Source organism: Lygodium microphyllum, chromosome 14 (genome assembly GCF_053477565.2).
Source record: "Lygodium microphyllum isolate KBCC chromosome 14, Lygodium_microphyllum_v1.1.10, whole genome shotgun sequence".
NCBI lineage: Eukaryota > Viridiplantae > Streptophyta > Polypodiopsida > Schizaeales > Lygodiaceae > Lygodium > Lygodium microphyllum.
The window spans coordinates 96,621,035-96,628,458 of NC_141148.1; the positions used below are offsets into that span (position 1 = coordinate 96,621,035).

At 41.9% G+C, this 7,424-nt stretch overlaps 1 pseudogene; it reads right to left on the reverse strand.

Annotated features, from left to right (window-relative positions):
* Nucleotides 1-6,808: 6,808 nt before the first annotated feature.
* LOC148025879 (early nodulin-93 pseudogene) lies at nt 6,809-7,189 on the reverse strand (annotated as a pseudogene).
* Nucleotides 7,190-7,424: the final 235 nt, after the last annotated feature.

Below are 7,424 nucleotides of genomic sequence, written 5' to 3' on the forward strand. Positions count from 1 at the left end.
TAACAAAGAGATAGGGCAAACTAAGTCTAAACCTCATGTTTACCACTACCACACATTCACAAACAGTTATTATATTTTTTCTTATTTTTCCAAGTCGTATTTCTATTTTTCCACTCATTTTCTTAAATTTTTTATTAAGAAAATAGACCATTTTCTGGTTTTTCTTATTCCACTCACTTCAACATGTCAATAATAAATTTATCTTCCATATTTCCCCCATGGGAACATATTTCCCCCACCCGAAACGGAAAAAACACCATTTTGCCACTTAAAAATCGCATTTCGGGTTTACGGGAATTAAATAAAGCATGTAAATAATTGAAAAACCAAAATTTTTTGATGAACAACAATTACTCATAATGCAAACAGCCCACGAAAAAAATTTCATCCAATAAGAACATAATTATCATCATAAACTATCAAAAATCCTTCATTTTCCTTCATAAAAATGCTCATACCGTGTTTTCTCATAACTCGAGATGCTTTGAATGCATGCATAATCAGAAAATGGAGCCTCCATTTCTCTCAATCCAATGTTGCACTTCAATCTTTAGCATCTCCATCAATCTTCATCACCGTTTTCTTAATGCTCCTTCATTCTTCCTTCATCAAGATGGCACACATGAACAGCCCATAGAGAAGAGAGAGAGGGAGGAGAGAGAAAGACTAGATCTGGTTTTCTTCATTCAGTCCATCATTCCACAAGAAAAGGGCGGTAATAAGACCAGCCAGGAGAGGGAAGATGAGCCCCATTGTCGATTCTATGGGGTACTCACAGCCTGCAAATCACCCTCCATCAAGATCAAGCGAAAAATGCGCCCGTGCAGTTCACGCCATGCCCAGGTTTCTCTCTCCGTTTTTTTGCTTCATCTTTCATGTGGCATAAAATTTGGGGGGGTCCAAACTCCAAAAGGCACCACCCCTTTTGGCCTCTCAAATGTCCACCTCTTCGAATCTTGACAATTTGTTGATTCCTTCTTCTTCCGGCATTCGATTCGAGCTCTGAAAAATCTTGGGCATCCGGCTTGACATCCCACACTGACTGGCAGCTCCTGACATCCCGTACTCTAGTTAAAAAAATTATCAAAAATCCACAAGTGTCGCTCGAGCGCCTTTTAAAAGCTGTCTTTCACTTGGTGCTTAAAATCATCCTAGCTGGAGCCGCCGCCTTCGATGTTGAATATTTTTCCCCTAAATTTTGGATTTTTTGGCAAATTTTAGGCACATCCGGAGCTTAAAAATCCACTCTCATTGGCGACCACGGGATAGGGCGACTCAGCCCGTCGAATCCCATAACAAATCTTCGCAAAAAAACTAAAGGAAGCATCAAGCTGATACAAATAGATACATACTAGAACACAACACAATGCTCACCCTACCCCCTGATAAAACCAAGGCATGACATCCACAAGGAGTAGGCCTAGCATAATCTGATAGAGGGTCCGAAGCTAGTCACTAACCGACTGCTCCAACACGGCCAAACTAAAAAGAACTACTAAAGAGGTTGCCCTAAGTGGTGGTCTGAACTACTTACCTAACTAAGGACAACACAACCAGGAGCTCCTACTAGGCGAGGGCTCCTATAGCCTAATCAAGAAGTATTTTCTTTTATCACAATTTTTCTTTTAGGTTTTTTTTTCCCATACTCGGGCATGTAAAAAGGAGGGAGCTGAGCGGAGTGACCCAAGGAGAACAGGGCATTGACCTCAGGTCCTTTCTCGGTACCCAAGAACCTACCAAGCCCTCGCAAGGCGACACTTAATCCTTTTCTAATGCTCACTTTTATTTTCGCTCCAACCTTCCTTAATTTCTTCTTTTCCAGCAAGATGCCACCCCTAGGAAGACAAGGCATCGCGACTCGTCCCCAGGAACCTACCAAGCCTTCGTAAGGCGATGATCAACTGCTTCTAAATTTTCCTTTCTTTTATTTTCTATTGTTATAGGGGTTAGAACCCCTTTTTACACACCTTTGTATATATTTATTGTCTTTTGAGATATTCAGGGTTATTTTTCTCTCTATCATTATCATTTTCCTTCCTTCCGGCAAGCTTCTCTAACTGCCTCACAACTAACAAGAACTCCTAGAACGGCTGCCTAGCAGGCTAGCAGAACATGGTCACTAGAATTGCCTTCTAAAATAGGTATTTTGATGCCTGACAATGTCTTTAAAGGAGGCAACGACTACTCAGACCTCCCTCAGACATACCTAACCTAAACCTGGGACTTCATGCCTTGGATTCCAGTCCCCAACAAGAAAAGAAAATCCCCTACAATTACACAGACACGTATAGCATAAAAACACGGTACTCGCAAAGGAAAAATATCACCTAGATAGGGCCACGAGAAGCTTCCGCGCAACAAAGGCTCCTTCTAAGCTCTTCTTCGAACCTGTCTAGCACAAGACTACAACAAGAAACCATTAAGCGCACCTGCACTAAACAGACAACTGGCCCTCTTGGCCTAATGAAATAAAGCATTTCACTACAGCCCTCTTGGCCTAATGAAACAAAACATTCAAAACCTCTCAAAACAGGCCCTCTTGGCCTAATGAGATCAAACAAAATAGCACCTACACATCCCTCCCCGAAATAGTACAGATATACAATGATAGGCTCCTTTCCAAGGAGGAAAAACAGGGCTCACAGCCCTAAACTAAATGCATAAGGTTATGACCCATCCCTCCTGCATATATAGCAAGAGGCGTACGCATAGCATGTTGTCTAATCAACCTATGGGTCTAGGATAACAACGGTAGATTGGTCTCAGCTACTCTTTGCATCACCCATATTCGCCTGCCATGTATTACATGCTCTAATAACATTCCCCACAAGCGACCGGGTCCTGTCTCATTATTAATTGCAATGTCCAAACTAGGACCACAGTTAAAGAAGAGGTATTCTTCATAAGCAAGATTTGCCAGTGAATCCGCAAACTGATTCTAGTAACGTGGAATCAACTGAAAAGACACTCTCTCAAACTCCTCAAGTAGGGTCATGGTAGTTTGATGATACATACAAAGGATGGGATTCCGCACTGTGTATGTCCCATCTAGTTAATTCAAGATCAACTAGGAATCCCCTTTTACTAGCAACCGCTGAATACCACCTTGTTTGGCAATATGCAATCCCATAATCAAGGCTTTATACTCCGCCATATTGTTAGTGAATCCTACCCTGAGATAAGTAGCTAACTTCATCGTAACTCTACGTCGGGGATCTTGGATTACTACTCCAACACTCCCTTTTTTATTAGGGCCCCTGGACACCCGTCAAAATATAATGTGTATGTCCACAATGGGTTTACACAGCCTGCCATCACGAACTCCTCTATTCGTATTTATGATAGTCAAAATTTAACATGTTTAGGGGATGAACTGACGGATCCATCCCACCTTCTTCATTGAACTCAACAGGGATACTTGTCAATATTCATAAGCAGTGATGGCAGAAGACTTTGATCTCCCACACAAAGGTTCCGTCTTCTTGCTCAATAACTTTGTATCCTTTGCTCCACTAGATAAGTTTCCCCTAATGGTATCTCTACTCCAGATATGGGTGCTCCAAATAAGGAATTAACCGCCCCATCAACCAGCTTTAAGCTCTTGTGCAGGTCTCAAATCAGCCCAGCATGGATCTGCAATGCATTTTTCCTTGTTAGCATACTTAGAAATAATAAGGTTTAATCTTATTAAGATTAACCTTATTTTTAAATTCTACTCCCTGCAGATTAGCTAATAGAGCCGTAGACCTATTTTTCCCTATCCTGACAATCTTGTAGGGGCCATCCCATCTAGGTTCCAACTTCCCTGGAAATAGCTCCCTACGTGCATTGTAATACAGAACTGATTGCCCTTTTTTAAAGGTATACCTCTTTGCTTTAAGGTCGTGCAACTGCTTCATCTGCCATTTAGCTACCTCCTGGTGTAACAATCTCTGCAATTTCAGCTCATCCAGGTGGGCTATGGTCGTAAAACATTCAAAGAGTGAATCCTTATCTCCCAAAGAGTGGTTAATTGCAAACCGTATGGTTGGCAACTCGATTTCGAGGGTAACACACATTCTTTCCCATTAACTAATTTAAATGGAGTATGGCCGGTAGCTCACTTGAATGTTGTATTGTACGCCCATACAGCCACATACAACTTCCTATCCCAGTCTCGCTTCTTCTTAGAGACTATTTTAGACAAGATACCCACAAGCTGCTTATTAGTGCCTTCGACTTGTCTGTTGGCTTGCGGATTATAAGGGGTCATTTTATTATGCTTGATTTGCCAAGCTTTAGTCAAGCTTTTGATCACTTTATTCAAAAAGTGAGTTCCACGGTCCGACACTAGTTCCTTCGATGGACTAAAACGGCAAATAATCTTCTCTAAAAGAAAACTTGCAGTTTCTTTTGCATTGTCCTGCCTTGTCGCCCGCGCTTCTGACCATTTTGTAAAATAATCAATTGCTACTATAATGTACCTTTTCTGGGTAGTAGACGACGGGGTGATAGGACCCACAAAATCAATACCTCACTTCTCAAATGGAACGATAGCCATGATAGGCGTAAGTGGGTGTTTCCTATTCTCTCTGCTATCATGTCTTTGACAAGTATCACATCTCTTAACGTACTCAAAGGAATCTTGGAAGATGGACGGCCACCAATATCCAGCTCTTAAAGCTTTTTGTGCCGTCAACCATCCCTCAAAGTGCCCTCCACCATGCAGAGTCATGGCACTCTTCCAAGATGAAAGGAACCTTGTCAGGCATCACACATTGGCGGTAGATATCATCAACACCCTACCGATATAGTGTTCCTGCCTATCAAGGAAAACTTCAAATCTTGCTGTCTGATTTTTCTCTTTTTTGATTTTGATAAACCAGCTCCAGCCTCTCCCGTTGATAGATAATGTGTGATGGCAGCATAACAAGATGGGATAGAAGCTGTATCAATTTTAAACATTTCTTCAATATCACTTCCTTCAGCCAAAATCTCTTTCAGCTCCCTGAAATCCACAAGGCATTCCACAATCCCCTACAACCTCGATGGCTTACTCTTAATCTCATAATCAAACTCCTGCAAAGTGATTAACCACTTTGCTAACCGATCAGGCGGTTGTAGCTTGTTCATAAGCAATCTAAGCCCTTCCGCCTTCGTATAGAACACTACCTTCTCATAGAGGATGTAGTGTCTGAATTTTTTAGTCGCAAAGACCATCGCAAGACACAACTTCTCCATATAGGTGTAATTAATTTTTGAAATTCCCAATTTTCAACTAGCAAAAGCTATTGGATGTTACCACTCTTCCTCCCAAATTTGAGCTAAACAACAACTGATACTATGCATGGTGGCTGCTGAAAATATGTAAAATACCTCTCCTCTTTAGGTGCTTTTAAAACTGGTGCTTTTACTAGCTCTTGTTTCACATCCTCGAAAGCTACCTTACAAGGGTCGCTCCATACAAATAGACAGCTAAAGGATAATAAGTTTGTCAGTGGCAATGTCCTTTTTGCCAAGGCATTTATAAACCTCCGATAGTACCCTATCGATGACAGAAAGCTATGTACCTCTTTCGGAGTGCATGGTGGACTCATAGCAACTATGACCTTGATCTTTTCAGGGTCAGTTGCAATCCCAACTGAACTGACCACATGGCCTAGCAATAACCCATAAGGCACTCCAAAGACACACTTCCGTGGGTTAAGAGCGATACAAAATTGTCTGCAGCGTTCAAAGCACTTTCTTAAAATAATCAACATCCTTTCCTTCACAATGGCTGCCTTAGGTCATCAATAAATGCTTTCAACTCATCTGGGGAGATGTCACCAAAGGTCTTGTTTGTTGTTTATTGCCATGATTTAGGTGCATTGCACAAACCGAAGTCCATCACATGGTACGCAAAAGTACCGAAGACAGTAATGAAAGTTGTTTTCAACTTATCATCTTCTGCAATTGCCATCAGGTTATATCATGCAAAGCAATCCATAAACGAATATATTTCCCTACCCACTAATTGATCCAAAATCTGGTCAATAAATGGCAACGGTGTCAAAGAGATCGTGCAAGAGCTGCAGAACACGGGGTTCAAGGTACAGCAATGGAAGAGTCTAACAAGAAGAACTCAAATTTTTGATGTCAAAGTTCACTATATTGCTTGTCAAATGAGTTACAAGAAATTCATGTTCAGGATAATCCGAAGTATCTCATAAACTGTTTACATTCAGGTGTATGATGACAGTTGCAGTAGGAAGGGAAACACTCTTCACATCAGCATGTTCATTTCGTAACTTGGCAGTTACTAGTTCAGCAGAGAATTTCAAAAACTCCAAAAGAACATCTCTATAATGAGGTCAAGTCCATCTTTATTTGCTGAAAAGATATCAGCAAGTCTTTACAACTTCCATCTTTTGTTGATTGGATTCATGGCTAAAAAAAAAGAGGACAGTGTCACTTGTATATTTTGACCAGCTGTCAGTCTGATTCTGTGAAGGACTACACGAAGAGGGACTTTGGCAAGTTGCTTCCGCTCCTTGAAAGGGTACCAACTCATGAGGGAAATGATGCCAAGAACATAGCCACAGCTCAAAATTTTGGTTCGAACAAGTACAGCACCAAGTAAAGCCTTGCACGTGGTCGTTCAGCTGTAGCATGCCATGCTTGAAGATGAAAACTCTGTCAAGAGGATTGCTGAGAATGGGAACTGGGTTACTGAAATTTCAGCCTAAACAGAGCCTTTGGGATACTTGCAACATGGAAGTTGGTTGCATCATGCGATTAAAAAAAACTGTGAGCTCATTCAGATTTGCTATCCAAGGAAAGACCTTTCTCAATGTCATGCAGCATTCAAAGAGTTAAGGATCACACAAAGCAGAAAATCTAAGCATCCCTGTTTCCTGCAGCAGCACATTCAGCTTTGATCCTTTCACACGAAGTCATCCGAGCACACTCCAAAACAGCTCTATCAGAAACAATGAAGTATGTAGCAATTGTAGCTCCACAGATGATTAATGCTTGGCCAGTGTAATTCAGATGTGCCTTTGCCCAAGGTAGCATTCGTGCAGCAACAAGAGTGGGTATTGCCGTAATAACAAATGCTTTTAGTGCAGCTTTGGCACCTTCCCTAGCACCTTCGTCTGCACAGTTCCGGGCCATGGCCACACGCTGTTCCAGGATGGCATCAATAGCAGCTTTATCGGCGGGGGGGCTCGCTAGGCATGATGGATGAGCTCCCAGTTCAACTACTGTACCTCATCTTCTCCCACTTACGGCAACAGGTCGCAGACCTCAATGTCATCTCCCAAGTCAGTCGCTGCTTCTACGACCTCGAGCGGCAGCATCGACATGCCCTCAAGGTTGGTTGTGGTCTCCATCCATTCGAATCTGCATTGTCCTCTTTTTGCACCCGATTCCCATACCTCTCGAAGATTGAAATCGTGTATACT